At 42.8% G+C, this 18,947-nt stretch overlaps 1 protein-coding gene across 2 annotated transcripts in view; it reads left to right on the top strand.

Moving 5' to 3' along the window:
• The first annotated feature begins 757 nt into the window (after positions 1–757).
• Positions 758–18,947, top strand: part of LOC147871877 (kelch-like protein 10) — a 123,019-nt gene continuing 104,829 nt past the window's right edge. For both annotated transcript variants that reach the window (XM_087359867.1, XM_087359868.1), the window contains exon 1: positions 758–1,063. The gene's annotated coding sequence lies outside the window, so the exon portion shown is untranslated. The remainder of the gene's footprint in view (positions 1,064–18,947) is intronic.

The raw sequence follows: 18,947 nt of genomic DNA on the forward strand, positions 1-18,947 counted from the left end.
TATCATCTCAGTTAACACAAATAGTAGAGAAAATGTCTACGGGTGGACGATCGGGTGTCGATTTACGGCAGACAAGAAACTTCTCTGTCCACAACTCGTCTTCGTGTAGTAAGGAAGAGTTCATAACATGAGGCACATTAGAGACTGACACGCGTTTGTAGAACACGTCGCGAGCAGGAGTGTTCTGGGGCCAGTAGATACAGTCTCTGTCCACAGGAAGTGAATCAGTGAAGTTGTGGTGAAGGAGCCCAATATGTACGAAGCGCCACGTTTCGCGTACAAACATATTTCGGTAGAGAACAGAGGGTTTCAAATTTTATCGTAATTTTACATACGTCACTGTTCTTCGTGTCAATTTGTTCCTACACAGACATATTCTTGAATCAGATTATATCAGTTTATTCCAGTGTCGTTAACTCATCTGCGAGGTTTAAAAATACCAAGTCCTCTCATATTTCTGTAAGATGGGGTAGGTTTGATCCCAGGTAGACGCAGGGACCTTCCGCTAGGCCAGGGTGTTGCGTCTGAGTCAGGCTCTGAGCGCACGGATAAAGCGGCCGGGGAGCGAGGCTAACCACTTACCTCCGTTTAGTGTCGAGGTTAAGTCATAGTGCTATTATGGCAAAGTGATTTATCACAGGAATAAGTTTCACTTTGTCTGAAAGTCGAAATTCGTTAAGTGAATGTATGAAAGGTAAAGTTTTAATGCCAGCTGCTTGCTTGGCAACATCGATCGTCAGTGCGCAGGTCCACAGGGCCACTGAATCCAGAGTCGATCGCGTCAGTAGTGGGAGAACGCCTGACGAGCGAGCCTCTTGGTTCCACGTGCGAGATCCGCACTTCACTTGTTCGTGTCTTGGGAGAGACCGGCAGAGTGTGTTGTCGTATGCGGCTAGCAGTGTTTTGTTCAATGTGGCGTCTGTGAATAGGCGTTGCATTATTAGTGCTAATGTGACTTTTTAATTGAGTGATTAGAAGTTAACCCGCACGCAAATTGCCTCAGTATTTCTCAACAATGTGCAGTGCAGAGCGGGATTAACTTCAGTAGCCGCCGAGATTTATGGTGAGTGAATTGATCAACAGTAATTCTTTCTCATTCTTGTTCAACCAGTCGTATTTCAGGCTTGTGAACCTTTAATTCCGGATGCTTGAAGCTTATATGTCGTCCACGCCCTTTCTGAAGTATAAAATTCCCATGAATACTTGAATTCCGTTCCTTCTTCAGTCAGATTTCGACTTGTCGTTGTTTGTAACCTTCTAATGGCATTGTTGTTCCTTTTTAAGTGAATAATTATAACTGAGCAAATGTTTATAGCGTACATCGGCGTTAGTAGGTTACTGATTGTAGTCTTCATGAATGCGTTAAGTTTCTTAATGTTTTAAAGTGAAGAAGAAACATCTGTTGTGGGATGTTTGGCAGTAGAGAAATGCGCCACGTCAGGAGCACAAAGGGAATGGATTCTGCATAAATGCTGGAGATGAAATGTGAAGTGTGAAATTAGCCCGAAATATAAAAGTATTAATATGACGTTATCAAAGAAGACAATTATTAACAAATAAATTCTAATCGGCATGGGCCAATTTGACGTAACTAATAACTTCACTGGAAACCACGACTGCAACTTGTTCTAAAAATTGGTTATCACGATTTCAGTTAAGCGGGGGGGAGGGGGGGAAGTGATTCCACTTTAACCACCGAGAGGGACCCGCTGCTCCCGACCGAGCTTTGCTGTTCTTTACTCATAAATCCGTACATGAAACTACATCTGGTCCCCAGAATTGACCATTGTCCATGAAATCTGTCTTCTTGGTCACGTGATGCGTCTCTTTGCAGATTTAGCTTGGGGCAGTTGAACTTCCTTCTTGAACCCCTGAAAGGCGAACCGCACCCAACGGGCCCATTTAGCAGAGTGTCCGAAGCCAGTGACACCCGTAACCAAGAAATAAACCCACTTCAATCCTTCAAATGTAACTGAAAAATTCTTATTGACCGAGAAATTACTTCGCGTTGTGGTTGATGCTATAGCACGGGAATCAAAGTTGTGCGCCACAATCTTTAACCTTTAGCGTGCTACGTACGATATATATCGTTTAGGAACACGCGCCCCACTTGCTAAGAATTGGATGGACACTATCGGTGGACTGAAATCTCTGCAAAAGTTACATGATGTTCTCTCAATTGCAGTGTGGTTTAAAGGTGGAACTTTTCTCTGTTTCCATGGTAACGTAATGGCAATACTGTCCGGGGAAGTTTCTTTCGCTGTCTTGAGACTAGCTTTTGTGTGACGAGGAACTTCGTGATTTATCAGAGGCTTTCAGCCCGCGTCGTACGTTCAGGACGTGGCAGTGTTGCTAGGAACGAGGGCGCGCGGAGTGCGTGGAGCATCGGATGAAGGAGCTTCAAATTCCCGGATCCACCACAGAGAAGGACGGAGGAAAACCTCGAGATTAATATTGGTGAAGCAGGAGGTGGACGGATATGCATTGGCGGCATCTGGTATCAGCGGACGGGCTCTGCTACTGCAGCGAGTTATATCGTGAATAGTATGGAAGGCCTTAAGGCTGATCAATATACAACCAGGGGACAATGTCGTATTATTATTATTATTTAGTGTTCTGTCTGACGACAGGTCCATATGAACAGGATCCTTCCATCCTTTTCTCGGACTGGGACCTGTTCATATACGTTCTTGGCAGATGATCCAGAAGTGGTTTGCCATTGCCTTCTTCTGTGTGTGAATGGAGTAATTGTTGGGATGCCACGGAGGAAAACTCCGTGTTGCCTAGACCACGGCCTTGCCCAACACAAGTTATAAATTAGATGAATTTGTGAAGAAATCGGCTTATTTCTCAACCTTTGTCGTAGATCCTCGTCTGTTGCATGTTGGGTACTAACGAACAGAAACGCTTAACAGAAGCGTTGGACTGTTTCTGAGATGTTTAACGACGTTGCTTCGAAACCTGACGTTGTCTTGGCGTGAGATAGTAAGAGTAGATGCGGACTTGGAAGGGTACGGCCGTGTGCTATTAGTAATAACATTTATTCGATCTTCTAGACTGAGGAAAACAAAGGGGAAACTCTGTGAGGCTGTGGTAATCCGGCCAAGATTCGAACAGATTCATGAACCAAGTAGCTGTTTCTGGGATGCTTGTGGTGTTGGCTAATTGAAATAAACGTCCAGAACACCGCAGATGCTGACAGGATGGACGCGTGCGTGACCTGGTCACGGGAATTTAATGCAAACAGCTCGCTTGTTAAACGCGGACCCAGATAACATTTGAATGATTACATTTCAGATGTTAGGCCTTATTTTTAATGGTGTTACGTCTCTGTATAAGGGGCGGTATGATGGCATTTGTGTTGTCTATTAAAGATCTTATGACCTAAAGCCGTACAAAATAAGGAGCAAGTCAAATGTGTGCGAATTGTTGGTTTCGATGATTCTCCTTTATGTAGATTTTTCGCTGCGAGTTGCTCCATTGTCCCTCTCCTTCGGTCTGTCTGTCTGTCTTAAGCAATCTGGGATATTCTGTGAAGCCTGCAGATTTCGCTGTCCCGTTCTGTTGCACGAAATCTTGTCCCAGGTCCCGTTTAACCTTTCTCTTTGCGTGCTAACAGCTGCCGGGTTACACATTTCACAATTCATAGCGCTGTTACGTTCTTCACCACTTATTACTAAGTAACTCCCTTGTATCAGAGCACTTTTAAGTCATTTTAAACGCTTAAAATGATGTCTTATCTCCTTTGAGGATATTTCCGTTCTTGTATTTAATTCATTTGGTTCCACGCCATAAACGCTCTCTCCAATGCAGTCCTAAGCAGATTCAGACTATAATTTGTAGTAGAATTAATAAATCAATACAAGTTCTTTACTGGAGCGTTTGCCAACAGCAAAAGTGTATGACAGGCAAACATTGTTTGAGATCCACAACACTAAAGGAGATTATTCAAACGAAACAAATTAAAACAGAATTAAACTAAAATATATGGAAAATGGAAAAGATTTTTTGTTTTTAACATCGGAGGTACACGAATACTAACAACGCCCATCTCGGAATGACACTTTATTTTGCCCTTAAAGAAATAAGAAATCAAAGATCGGTGTCGGTGTCGGTATCAACAGCTTGAAGACAAAACGTCATTACGTGAAACATGAAATTGGCCGATAATGACACGAATTATGTAATCAACCCTGAATAATGTATTAGACTCGGTCAGTGTAAGATTGTTCCGTACAGCCAAGGCACACTTCAGCTTTTATCTGATTAAGGCGTTGTATAACATAACAAGTCTGCAGTGAAGGTAAAAAGCTCTGATGTCCTTAGTGACTGAGAATTTGCATAATCAATAATCAATAAAAAAAATAATGTAATTAAGAAGGAAGCTGAGAATATCTTGAAATACAGCGAATGTGAAAAGTGAAAGCAAAAGTGATCCCAATAATTCGAGGGTCAACTGGAACTGTCTCCAGGTCACTCAGAAAATGTTTGGCCAACATCCCGGGCGAACACGACGTCAGGGAACTGCAGAAGACCGCCATTTTAGGATCTTCATAGATCATTCGAAAGACGCTGTCGTAAAATATGTAGTCATCCCTCGCAATAAAATTATACACGTATTAAGAACAAAATGTATTTCGGAAATAGCCACTGCGCTGTGTACCTCAGGGGCAAGGTTTGTCTCGGGTACATTGAAGTGAATGCCCTATAAAGTGGGGAATGGATGGGATAATAATAATAATAAATTTGAACGACAGTAATAAAAAAAAAGAAAATTTAATTCAGTGTGTAATAAAGAACAGATTAAATTCACGGAATGATGTTGTTAGTCGCTTCCCATCCGGTTTGTATTAAAACGTAAATATTAAAGGATAGAAATTGCAATGAAGACGCAACCAGAAATGCACTGGGTGGAACTGAACCCAGGACTTTCAGGCGGCAAAACGTCTGGTGATTTAGAGTGCGCTCATGCAAGAGAGACGGGACACTCCGAAGCCACTCATGGTCTTAGGTCGCTGCGTCGAATGCGCCATTAGCTTCGTTCGTCATCATCGCCTGTTACCGACTTCATCTGAGGCGTTCGGCGCTGGCGAGACCCCACGCCGGCTTAAGCCACACCCACGGGAATCACCTGGAAGACAAATGTGAAAGGAAAGGGAACACGCTTGTTCCGAGTCACATGGCATTTACTCTCAACTGCTTTGTTTAAAGCAGGTTAATGCGTTAACATCTTTTTTGCATTTCGAGTGCGCAAATGGAAAGATGTAATATTATTTTAATTTTATTATGAAATTTCATTAAAAATGTGAAGTTAACTTGAAGATTTCTGTCTTCTGGGTTGTTGCGCCGTGTAGTCTGGTCGATGTTAAACAACGTTTCAGAGGTCATACTGCCTCCATCATCAGGGCGATGAGTATGAAGATTTCTGTCTTCTGGGTTGTTGCGCCGTGTAGTCTGGTCGATGTTTACCAACGTTTCGGAGGTCATACTGCCTCCGTCATCAGGGCGATGATTCAGCGCAACAACCCAGAAGACAGCAATCTTCATACTCACCGCTGTGAAAACCTAAAATCTTACATGAAGTTAACTTAATTCTCCCAGAACTACACAGTTGTCATAAATTTTACACTATTCAACTGCTATGTGTAAGCGTTTCCTCATTCCAAGACGTACGATGTTGGTGGAAGATGAAATCCTCCAGATGCTGTCCCAGATAGCAACTCAGTTCGGTCTACAGACCTGTGACTCATACAGAAGGACCCTGTACCTCTAACAGACGAGTGTTAATGCAGTTACGTCGTTCAGAGTTATAAAAATCGAATGCTGGGAATAAAAAAGAGAAAACATCACTTTTGCCTGCGTCACTAACCCTTTTAAGTCCATGTGCCGTAACACATTTTAAATTGATGGGTTTGATATGATCCTCGGTGTAAACGGGGATTATTTACTTAAATAGCGTTAACCACTTGATCATTTACGTGGACAGGCGTTGTTTTTCTATTTGTGTTTGCTGCAGGGGATTTATTATTACGTGTTAGGTGAGCAGCGACTTGAAACGGGGAAAGAAATTTTCAAATTAAACATTCTTAAATTAATTTTGGGAATGAAAGAGGAGAGACGATCGAACTGTGTATGAAACGAAACATAACTGCTTGAAAAATGGAAGAATTGAGCGTCACTGTTCTGACATTATCCTCGGAATTTCTTCAAAGTGATTCATGTCAGGACTGAGGCACTGTTGCAGTGAGGGGGGGGGGGGCACAGAACCACAAAATTATGTTTTCGTAAAGCCGAGGAACGCTGAATGCATGCCTAAGACCCGGTGGGAGAATTCACGGCAATTAAGAAAATTTACGGCTTATTTAGTAAATCTGTATTCAGTTGTACGTGTTTTGTTAATTTCAAAGTAACAGATTCAAGGATAATGGGGCGGGGACCCAGTAGATGGCTTACTTTGTACGTAATTGTAATCATTTGCTGTACGGTCCTGCATTCGGACAACTAAATATTCAGCCTATTATAAATACGAAGGATTTGATATAGGCTTTGAAGGTATAAATTATTTATCAATTATGTAATTATTAAATATGAAATGTTAATTTGTCAGGAAACTTATTGCTAGAATTTATGGACGCTTTCATTATCTCAAACTGCATTGGAAAGATTTTGTCGTGGTACTGTCCCGGCATTTTCCTGAGGGAACTGAGGAAAACAACGAAAATCGTGTCTTAGGGCAGATATTTAAACATATATGAAGCAGGAGTGCCAACCACTCCACAGCGACGTTCGGTGTCAAACGTTTCATTGTGGTACTAGTTCTCCGATGGGACCGCAGGAATGTGACTTAAGGCTTTGACCGGGATGTTCTTTTGTTAAATCTTATGTGGTACTGCCTGATTCGACTTCTAATGGTTAAGTGAAGTGTTTTCTTCGCGGTACGGTCTGGATTCGTAAATATTATGAAGACGATCTTCGGCTTCAAAGGGTTAACCAGCTGATTTTCGTAATGGTGAGGTGAAGTGTTTTCTTCGCGGTACGGCCTGGATTCGTAAATATTATTAAGACGATCTTCGGCTTCAAAGGGTTAACCAGCTGATTTTCGTAATGGTGAGGTGAAGTGTTTTCTTCGCGGTACGGTCTGGATTCGTAAATATTATGAAGACGAGCTTCGGCTTCGAAGGGTTAACCAGCTGATTTTCGTAATGGTGAGGTGAAGTGTTTTCTTCGCGGTACGGTCTGGATTCGTAAATATTATAAAGACGATCTTCGGCTTCAAAGGCTTAACCAGCTGATTATCGTAATGGTGAGGTGAAGTGTTTTCTTCGCGGTACGGTCTGGATTCGTAAATATTATGAAGACGATCTTCGGCTTCAAAGGGTTAACCAGCTGATTTTCGTAATGGTGAGGTGAAGTGTTTTCTTCGCGGTACGGTCTGGATTCGTAAATATTATGAAGACGATCTTCGGCTTCAAAGGGTTAAACTAGCGAAATCGTTATCGTTAAGCATTTTACTAATATAGGAAGCTGAATCAAATGAAATTGCGGAATTGCTTTTTCCCCGCAGACAAAAGTATGCCCCAAAAAGGCATAATTAAATTCCGATTTAATTTCTAGTCGTAATTATTTTTAAGGTTAGCCAAAACACGGTTGCGAATGAGAAACGTAATTGACCTAATTACGTTTCAACGGAGGCTCCGAAATGCGAGGAACGATTGAACTACTTACTAAAGCAAAATTAACTTCATTCCGACTAGTCGTACAGACCTCACAATAATTTTTGTGGCACTCCATTACGTCCGAACATTATAGAACTTACAAAAAATATCTTGAACCGAGCTGAAATTGTAGGATCCGCCAATATTACACAAAAAAATCGCAGATTGCAAACCTTGGGTTAGCAGCAGATGTCAGCTGCGTGTGGGAACGAATTCGTTGTCGCCTGGGGCAGGTTCCGGTCCAACGACTTTAGTCTCAGCTGGCCGATACATTCAGCATCGTTCTTGCGATATATCAACTGCGTCCGTGTCTCACCGAAGCCTTTGAACCCAGACTGTAGCGACTGTTCTGTCAGGAATTCTCGACGCAGGTCGCCGTCTCCCGCGTCCGCCACTGCTCCAAAAAGGCGCGTCTCTAAGCGACGTTCAGTAAGTGTGTTTACGCTAAACTAAGTTAAGGTGAATAACAGCGGAAACTTCGTTTCGACGCCACGCGTCGTCGCACAGTCTTCTCGCATTAGCCTTCAATTTTGTTCGACGTGAGTAATGTCACCCATACCTGACCGTCACTTCTCACGTCTTTAAACAATTTTTATCAGAGTGAGTCACCACGTCAAGATGACTTTATTTCTTTTAGCATAATTCACATAGATGGTGCGAAACCCCTTTTCAGACATCCGTCCGTCTCTGATGAGCCAATTTCTGACAATAAATTCGATCTTCTTCGAAACATTGTCCAATAAAACGCATGATGCTGATTTGTTGTCGTTATAGCTGGCAAATCGTACGTTCTAAGTTGTGTCAAATGAACCTGCTTTCTACATTTTAAATTCTTCTTCATTTCTTTCTTGATGGTCCTCTCCGCCGTGAGAATCTTACTTCCTTCAGCTTTCCTTTACGGCTTTGGAGCCTGGTTTATTTATTGCATCTTTTACGGGCAAAATCTTTCTGAATATCTTTCCAACATGGCCGCCACTATTTTCCACTGCCTGCGAATTGCCATGTTCGAGAATCCTGTTCCTCCTGTTGTCTCTGCTCTCCTCGCGTCATCAACGGAACCGGAATCAAGGCCACAAGAAAATAAAATCTTGGTTTATTGGAAAGATGCCAGTGCAGGAGAATTGGTGGCACCTGAATTTCGCGGCCTCTCCCTGTTTTCGAAATCCAGTCTTGAAGAAAATCCAATCGACCTGCAGTTTTAGCCGCCAGCAGAGACACCGCCAAGTTTTCGACAGTCCAGGAGCCCCTGTCGCTTTCCTTCCCCTTGAATGTCGGCATCCTGCGATAAACACGTAAAAGTTACGTAATTACCATACGCCCGCGGAAAATGTCCGGAGCCAACTTGGTAAGAGAGCGGTCTGACAATCTGTGACTGTGATTGTATTTTAACAGCGTCTTGTTTATAAAGCGATGAAACTAGGAAACATTCGTGGAGCCAATGAAATTAGCGGGTGCTGTGCTCTGAGGAAGCAACTATTGGATAGGAATGACTGAGGACAAGGACGAATGTAGCATCTAGGCTCAGGGCGGTATCGACCTACGCTGCCTGTGATCTGACAAGGAGAACAGTGGTCCTAAATGCCACGACGTACCTGCTACCTTTATAAATAAAATACGATTGTCCGATAATGCTCCAGGGCTGTCCCGTTTTCAACTTAGTGGCGAACATTCTACTCATTTACGTCGCACAAATGTGTAGGTAGAGGGAAGGCTACGTAGTTGGGGCAGACGTGCATGGAGGTTTTGCTGAACAAGTGGCTATTTTTTTAAAAAAATTCTCCGCTTTCTGTCAATATTTGTTTTTAAAAAGTGCTCCACGTCACCGAAGCTGCCAGTGTTGTACCTGAGCAAACAGACCGCGAATGAATGAGACGAACGTGGAGCGGCATAAGACGGCTCAGCGTTGCTTATTCGACGACATTTGGAATAGAACGTGGCTGTTACGTGCTATCGCGAGAATCTGTCATTCATTTGGATTTAAATTTATTTTAAAATGATGTACCAGGATTTTTATGCCTGTTTTGGATCACAACTTGTCTACATGTTGATCGGAACTTGGTGTCCTTTTGATGTATTGTTTTTTAATACAATCAGCGTAGAATTTTCCAAAGAATTTGAAAATTGCACTGTAAAATGCCAAGTATAATATAATCAGCATACGAAATCTGATCTTGTTCCTTTAAAGCGTTATAAAATGTATGCATCTCGTCTAAAATTCTAATTATGGAGATAGGGTTGAAGGCGATACCGAGATTTTGTGACTACGGTAATGAACATTCTGTTCTCATATAATAGGTGAGTTGTTGGTCAGCATTTTAGGCGTGAGTCTTTTCCTTTGAGGCATTATTCAGTACTCGGAAACGGTTATTACTTGCTTTTAGTCGTAGGGCGCTCGGTCGTTATGCGAAGATTTTCTTTTGGCACTACCTGAATTAAGTCCGTTGCATACAGCTGTTAATTCAAAACTAAGCCCTTAAGGTAGTCTATCACCAAGGTTCTGCAGTAACCACTGTCATTAACGTCTGAAACAGAAGAAATAAGTGTGTTTTTTCGAAATATTAAAATAGTAGAGCTGTTTGAAAGTTGCTCGTTATCGCAGTAACAACCAAATAGGCCACACGTCAACTTGTTCCTCACTTGTTCTGAAACGGACTGATATTTCATAATGATTTTCTTCGTTACGGATTCATAAGCTGGCCAAAGTGAAAATTACTCGTGCAGAAGGACCACAAAATGTAAGCAGTAAGCCGCGTTAATGCAGGTACGGAGTAGTTTGCTTTGTCAGTGGTTACAGATCAATCCCTTTAAATTAATCTATATTTGTTAGATCAGACTGCTCTGAAATGTGTTCGGATACAGGAATCTCTTACATATGGAGGCAGGTTCTAACTGCCTGGTATTGTGACGTAGATCCCTTGTCACAAAAGCACGTTAAGGATGAAGGGAAGGTTTTCACATGTGGAGGGTGGCTGTAATTATTTGAATAGTTGCAGACAGCTTGCGAGCGGTGATATTGAAATGTGGGGTCCTTTACTATAAGATGTTTAGTGAATTAGAATTTGTATCAACAACTAACGCAATTCTGGCCGAGGTAACTCGTGAGGATCGAAGGTGGGCGGAACTGCCTCTGGAGTACAGAGCGACGAATGGACCCTAATTTAAAGCCTGAAACGCTACTTAACGTGACGGAAAGTGTTTACAGTTTAAGTGCAGAATAGTTTTTGTTAATGACTTGCAAGCCACATTGAGGTAAATGGGTTCTCAAAACTAGGACGAACTAGACCGGGTTCGTAATTTAGTATTTCAACTCAGAAGAATTTCGTTTCGGTGACAATGATGACAAACGATTTTGTGTTCCACGTCACCCAAATGAATTCTTAGCTTCCGTCGTCGTCCTTGAGGTCATCTGCCCGTTAACAGAGGCTTTACTCAACTGTCTTTTGACGAATCTATGATCAGAACAGTCATTTATTTTATTTTAAATGTAGAAATCATTCAAAGCTGCAGCAGGTAAGAGGTGTCGACCGCTCGTGATGGAATTAACACTGGTCTTTCGTTACGCGTGAAGTATTTTCTTTGCAACAATAACACGTGAAGCCACGCCCCCCAGCTCTTTGTTGCGCTGAAGGACAATCGCATTTCCGGTGCGTGCGTCCTTGCAGCACGTTCTTTTTAAACAATCAGCCGTAATTTTGTTTAGAAACTTTTCCAATTTCAGTCAAACAACTGTAGGTGTTAATAATGTTGTTGTTAATTTGCGATTCATAAATTGTAAAATATATCTAGATCATTCCAAGCCTCAGAATCTCTTAACTGTCGCTTTTAGTCGTAACGAAAGTTTCAATTTTCTTTAACGGGTTTTTAAATTACTTGAAATGCATTGTGGGAAAATTCTCTTCGCCCGCCGCACCTAGAGCGACGCTTGGAGGCCAACAGTGGGTAGGTGGAGGTCTACTTCCGATGTTCAAGGGCGTGGAGTTCACCTCCTTTCGTTCGCACAACTTACGGCATGGTGCTTAGAAGCTTTTCTCCTCGCTCCTCACATGCATCGAGATGTCATTAAATAATGCATATGTTACAATAAGACTGAAACCTGCCGAAACATATGTACCTCACCCTACGGCCAATATATCCATCTTATGTATAAAAACCAATGTTTCCTTGCATTAAGCTGTCCGTGAGCCGTGGGTGACAGCCCGAAAATTATTTGTACTTATGTTTCCAAGAGTCTAATTAAGGCTGGCACCAGGGGTATATAAACTCCAACGTCAAAAGGTCGGCCCAATTAATGGACAATGTTTTGTGTGGCTGTTACACTTTTGCAGGCAGATGTGGAGTCATTATAAGCTTACTTAAATTTTTGTCCGCTCTCGACGAAATAAAGCAATTACCAATGAGATTTCCTTTGTAGCAGTTCCATCGCCATTAAGGCCCTGCCTCGCGTCCTCTCGACCATGTAGCCGAAAGCTAAGCCTTTCCAGTGGTCTCTGGTTGTTGTTTTTTATTTATTTTCAGGGAACATGGATTTTTTCCCCCAGAGAAATGCTTTGGTCCAGTTAGGCTTGGTTACTCTGCCCATAACATTCGGATGCCGGAGGCTGCAACTGCGCATGCCCGTTACAGATAAAATACGCAATGTAACACGGGAATAAATTAGGCTCTCCCTCGCGTTTAGACTACCGGGCACACACACACAGTTCCTTTTCCCCCTTGATCCAGGCAACCCTCGAACAAAGGCGCTAACGCCAGTTACTTTCAGACTTGCAGTAAACTTACTGGCACCAGTGCACGATGTTCAACTTCTTACAAGTGAAACATTAGGAGATTGGGCGGGGAGGTTGAACCGGAGGGTGAGTTGAAAAAGTTGCTGAAAAGTTCAGGAGACGGTCGACAAGGAGGTATTGAATACTATGAATAACTTTGCGATTAGTCCCAAGGTACCAGTATACCGTGCAAGTTTGTGGAACTCTGGCGTGTGCGGAATCCAGACAGCAAACCGCTGTGGATCAGGAGTTCAGTCGCTTCTCTCCCTGCCCCGTGATACGAGCAGTTCCCTGTACCCTGGCGTTATTTCTAAACTAGACTAACACGATTCTAGTTTTGGAGGAAAACAGAAGTTTTGTTGATACAAGAAGCGAATTGATGTGTTACGTTGTCACACGAGGTCAGTCGACTCCGGCCTGTTCTTGGAATCTAGTTCGGATACTTATAGCACCCTAAATTTTGAGTGCACTGAGATACACGCCTGTATAGTTTCGAGCGTCCCTCATTTTAGTCTGTTTTTGCCCTCTGACATAATTATCTTTTAACTAACATCTCACAGAGCGAGAGCGGTAGAAGGACGTAAGTACCAAGTTCTTTCTTTCCTGGACTTACGAATGACTGCCTTAGTTTTACGTGAAGGAGGGAAATCCTTAAATCAGAATTTCCCGTTTGTGACTTCTGAAATCCTCCGTCTAGGAGTCTTAAGGCCTTTAGGAATTTTCGGACTTTTCGTTTAAAAGGAAAATCAGTCGGTGTCGATTCTTGTCTGTGCAAGGAGAGAGGTTGTCCGATACATGACAACGCTGTGTTAATTGTAGATGTTATGAATTTTTGATGTCATAGGATGGAGGAAGGAAAATGAAGTGGTGGAGCCTTATCACGAGGTACTGTCCCAGTAAAAAAATGAAGGGGCTGAGGAAAACCACAAACAGTTCCGGTCGGGACCGGCGGTGCGGCTTATGAGATTGCAGCTGTTTCGCTGTGGTTTCCTTTGCCACAGCGAAAATCGGCGGAACTGGAATCAGACGTAGCCCGTGTTCATAAAGCAGTTGGGTAGTTTGTTATTGAGTTAGAGTAAACGTGAATAGAAATTAAGCGACGGATATGCTGGGGTCCCTCTAAGTCAATTACGAAATGGGACCGCGGCCCCTGCTTCTGCAAACGTCTGCAGCTTTCTACGCGACGCACGAAGAAATTGTGTTTCAGGAAACAGAATGGAGTGTCGTAAACAGAACAGGAATGACATTTAAGTGAAAATTCTGCTTCCCGGCCTTTAATTATCAATGATCTATGCAATAGGCTAGGTCTGTCTCACTTATCGATTTTTTTTTTTTTGAATTTGTGGCGTATTTATCGACCGTGTAGTGCGGAATTATGTGATGGTTTATATATGATGGAATGGAGGAAATAGGGAAGGAAGCGTTACTGGCCTAATTAAAAATACTATCCCAGCATTGGCCTGGAGGGAATGAGGAACGCCACGAAAAGCCACTCGAGGTAGGCTTGTGCATTTTGCGGACGGAGATTTGATGTCGGATCTCTCGAGTAGGAGGTATGACTGCAAACCATTCGGTCAAGACTTTCAGCTGTTTAATCTTATAGTTCTTTTAAATTAACTGTGTTACTTTAAAGTGTTGTCGTTTGGATTTTGACGCTGTCCTGTCCTGTAAGCATTTCGTTGCCGTGAGAATCTCAGCTCGCAATCAAATAAGTAGCTATTTGACTGCACACTGGGCGCACAGTGGACAGTTCTCCTTCTTACAGCCTCAGACTTTCATTTAAGACTTAACTATGTAGAACAAATCTCGGTTAGTACGCCTAATCTAATTACAAGCTTTTCGGTGTTTCCTTCGCTGATTTAGGCCATCACATTTTTATAGGACGAACAGCTGTCATTGCCCACCGCTGTTCTGTTGTTTGTAAAGCGAAGTCACGACACTGGTCATCGGGAGAACCCAGTCCTGCAAATCTCATAATAAACAATCATTTTGATTCTGAAGGGTTGTGACGACGGTGTAATGAAATTATTGATGTTTGGGAATTTTTTTCATCGTCTGATATTATAAAACACGACGTTTCGAGTATTGGATCTGTCCTCGACTTCAGATTTAGTGGGGGAGGCGCGCCTGCTCTGTGGGGCCTTTATAATGAGCTAATACACTGGGGTTAGCTCACGAGGAATTAGAACACGGAGGACAAACGTAGGGCTCTTTTCCGCTGTGAGAACATCGTATCTTATACAGCGCATGATTTTATCGTGTGATGCACTTGTTAGCTTTCAAGTAGATGGTTAGAAATTGTATTTGAATTCTTCATTTCGAGTTGTGATGACAGCGGACAACGCAGTGTGAAGGTGACACCAGTTGATTCAAGTCAGTCATGTGTAATTTAAGATATGAGCCGGATACTGTATGCCTGCCAGTTGACCTCAGAGTTTCTCATGCCATGCGGGCGTATGGGGTGTGTAGGAACCGCTCCATGCATTCTTAACGTAGGCACTAGGTCGGTGAGAGTGGTCGCTTAACTTCCGATGGAGGAACCCCCAAAGTGTACTTAAAAGATTCTGGGTGGGCCTCGGAGCCGACCTGAAAAAAAAAATTCTAATTTTCCTGAACTAGAACCCCGTTGTTTCAGGCAGTATGATAGTTAATATGTTTTTCATATACAAGAGAGAAAGGTTAAAAGGGCGGAAATTACAAATTTAAAGCCCGAACCGGGGGTTAGAAAAGCAAAGAAGAATTTGGCGCATCGTAGCGACGACACCAGCCAGGATATTGATTCTGGAAATATTCCCGCTTATGAATAAATTTGCAGAATTACATACATTTTAATTACTCCCTTTTTTTTTGTAAATTAAAACTAATTACGCGAGTCGAAATACGAGTTATCTTTGCTTTTCCTTCGGCACGCTTTCACAATCGGGCACGAAGGGACATTGGCACAGAATAGATGACACATCTCGAAATATCGATAAAGCTTTCGGTGTGAAGGAGAGAGGGATTGAGCACGCGTTTCAGATATGACAGAGTCGACGAGAACCAACTATGACAATTTTTAGACAGCTCACTAACACAATAGACTTCGTAAATGCCGTCAAAATGCCCTGCAGGAACACAAATACCTTTCAATAACTGACCAAGATAGAAGTAAATATAAATTCAGGCCTTCCAGAGGGACATATCCTGGTCCCTCTTCGTAATTGACTTGCACGTTCCAGGAGAATGGGGAAACGGAACGTTGGTATCCATAATGGAATTAAAATGGTTGGCGACTGCTCCATAATCAACATCTTCTTTGCAGGTGACCGAATACTTACTTCTTCTGTGGCGAGGCACGAGATGCCCCTCGAATACGTAAAGTGTGTGTTTCTTTTTTTTAAAGGTGGCGTTTTAAATAGTCTATTAACTTTAAAATGTGGCATCTTCGAACACAGTATTTCAGCACGAAGTGTTTACATTGAGAATACTAGTAATCCCCTTTTATAGCAAACGCTGGGGGCGGGGGTGGGGGTGGGATGGACGGTAGGTCAGTGAGTGAGTGAGTGTTTGAGCGTCTAAGCCAGCCTCTGCTAGCGCACGGCGAGTTGTCATCATTAGCACGGAGACCCCGCCATCCATTTGTGGATGCCGTTCGTCCTGAGGCTAAACGCTTTCTGCTTCGTGTTGTAGACGAGGAACACGTCGACATCGATTTGTGTTGCAGCTTCTAGTGTTAATTGCGTTTCCGAGCGTCTGTCCCTCTGCATTAGGTGTGTCTGTCGTTAGGTTAGGTTTCAAGCCGCAGATGAACACGTGTCTGTGATGAGATCAGGCAGCCTGACGTCCGATGGTTTTACTTTTGGGCGATGATTGATGCACGTCGCGGTCAGGGCGCGTTCAACCCCACGTGACTAGCAATGCCTAACGTTCCTTTTATGCGGGCGGTGGCGGGAGACACGTGATGAGTTTTGTAGTTAATAAGCTACTTAATTCATGCTGGACAACAGACCGAAACATTTGATAACGCACGCTTTGGACAGATCAGAATTTTAGTCGGATGAACTCAGTGACGTAGGTATATATGGAAGGATAATACTAAAATGGATCCTAAAGTAGTAAGGTGAGGGTGTTGTCTGGATAGGGACAGACTTCGGGCTCTTGTGAGTACGGTAATGAACATTCTGGTTCCTTAATAGACGGAGAATTTCTTTACTGGTCGAACGCCTGTTAACATCAACAGGATAAAATCCGCTCACTGAAGATAACAGTGTGAGTGTGATATATAAACATTGAAAATTATATTAAAAACTACAGTGATTGATTGATAAGGAAGTACTGTTTTTAGATGCAGCTTAGGACCTTAAATTGGTTTCGTCTGTGTATGACCCGTCTTCTTTACGTGTTCAGAAGCGTTTTAACCTAAAGATACGCCAGAGCGAACGCCTTGACAACGTTTGCTGATTTCGGCTGCTGTCATGACGTTCCGTTTCTTAGAAACGTGATTACTCGTTATGCATATACTCACTAACCCTGCTACTTCAGAGACAGAAACCTGCAGAATCCTCGTTGTCATGGAGCCGGCTGAGTTTCGTCTGCGTTGGAAATTTGGCTAAATCCATTCTGCCGCACTGTGGGTCAGTTTTCTTTCGCCTTGGGTGTGGTAATCCGAGCAGTCACGAACAGTGAGATGTTATTTGTCGCTTCGTTAACACAATCACAGGGAGAACTTTCCTGGTCACACGGAGGAAGTGGCAGTCATTTTCAAAGAGTAGAAAAGCTTATTTTTCTCCATAAAATAGATATCATGACAATCGACGATTAATATTTTCCTGTTAGTGGTAACTGAGTTTGCCCCCTCCGTATACAAGCAGTGCCGCGCAGACCAAAGGAACACGATAGATAGCCGGGACAGTGGATACTGTAGATACAAAGTGGACACACGCTCCAACACAGTCATTTGTCTGTCATGAGTTGAATCCCCTGCTGTCAGAAATTTGATGGAATGTTTTCATTTATCACGCGACTGGATGATCCGGCAGTCCGGAATGGATTTCCGGAAAGTGACGTGGTTTACAGACTTCGGCTTATCGTATTTCGACTACACGGAACTTCGAACGGACACACTTGCTGTGGCATATATGGATCCACATTTTTCATCAGATTGAATCCTTCGTGAGGCTAACAGAGATTTTCGGTAATCACAAGTACAAATTCCTCCCGCCTCCCCTGATGCCTTACGTCGTAGGTGTCAGGTGTTCGCCAGTTTAGCGCGTAAGGTTTAAATCACGAAGCTAACAAAGGCAACTACGCGCTTGTAATAAGCTGTTTAAAGACGACTGTCTTCCGGGTTGTAGCCCCGATGATGGACCTTCGAAAAGCTGGTAAACGCCTACCAGACTGCACTTGGCTACAACCCAGAAGACGCATAAAGCTTCTTCATTCTGATGTAATGCGTGGTGTTTAAGACACGCGTTTGCGTCGGTGAAGCTTCGTTGTTCTGACGGTCCACTTCCTCCTGCGAATTTCATTCTGCGTGAATCTGCATCTTTCGCCAGTTTGTTACGTCTGGGTCATGCCGCTTGATATTGGTTGGGACAGATTTTGGCAAGGACTATCAAATTTCGGGTTAAATTATTTTAGTATAACTGGGGCTAAATATGATAGATGTTTCCCAAAAACGGAATTTCATTACATTATTCCATCATGCCAGTGAAATCGCAACATGACACGTCATTTGCGACAATGGCTGTCCTTTATGTTTTCGGCTGGTCCAGCCTGAACGGGAGGTGGGCCATAGTGAAATATTTGCTACTACAGACGGATCATACAATTGTCTCAACGTAACCGAAACAAAACCTAATATTACAATCTGTGTTCGCTTTTCAAATTCCAATTCGCGTCATATCAAGTAAATGCACATCCGTGATTCTTAGACGGGACGTCGGTTTGTTTTGTTTTTAATACGTGGAAAGCATGTAATTTTTCTGACGTTACACTGAGTGATGTGCCATACTCTGACCTGTACAGACATGCCGCAGGCCATGACACGGCCATATTTTTATATAACACCTGATTCCAGAAGAGTTAAAAATTACTTTTTCTGTTTAGAAAGTTCTGTACTGATTTTGGGAAGTGTCAATTTTTTCTGACAGGTTTAAAATAACCTCACGTCCACAATTGTCAAGGAGTTGAAGGTTGGAACAGATTAGTAGTTATCTGAATGTCAGTTCTATGAATAACCTGAGACCTGTATTGGACTGAGTGATAAAATGTTTAAGTATTCATAATGAAAGATAATCTGTGAAAATTATTTGATAGCTGTATAAAATTTGTCCTAATGTTTCGAAACTCAAAATTTGATTTGTCGAGCTCACAGCGACATACACCAACAAGTGAGTAACACGTTAACTTGTCCACAGTGCATAGGAACGCTCATCGGATTCTTTCCTGAAGACATTCTGTCGTGACCTGCGCCCTCTGTAAAACGCAG

This window comes from Zootermopsis nevadensis, unplaced genomic scaffold (genome assembly GCF_977971745.1).
Source record: "Zootermopsis nevadensis isolate Lab colony 2312 unplaced genomic scaffold, Znev_1.0 Znev_ptg000037l, whole genome shotgun sequence".
In the NCBI taxonomy this organism is placed as follows: Eukaryota; Metazoa; Arthropoda; class Insecta; order Blattodea; family Termopsidae; genus Zootermopsis; species Zootermopsis nevadensis.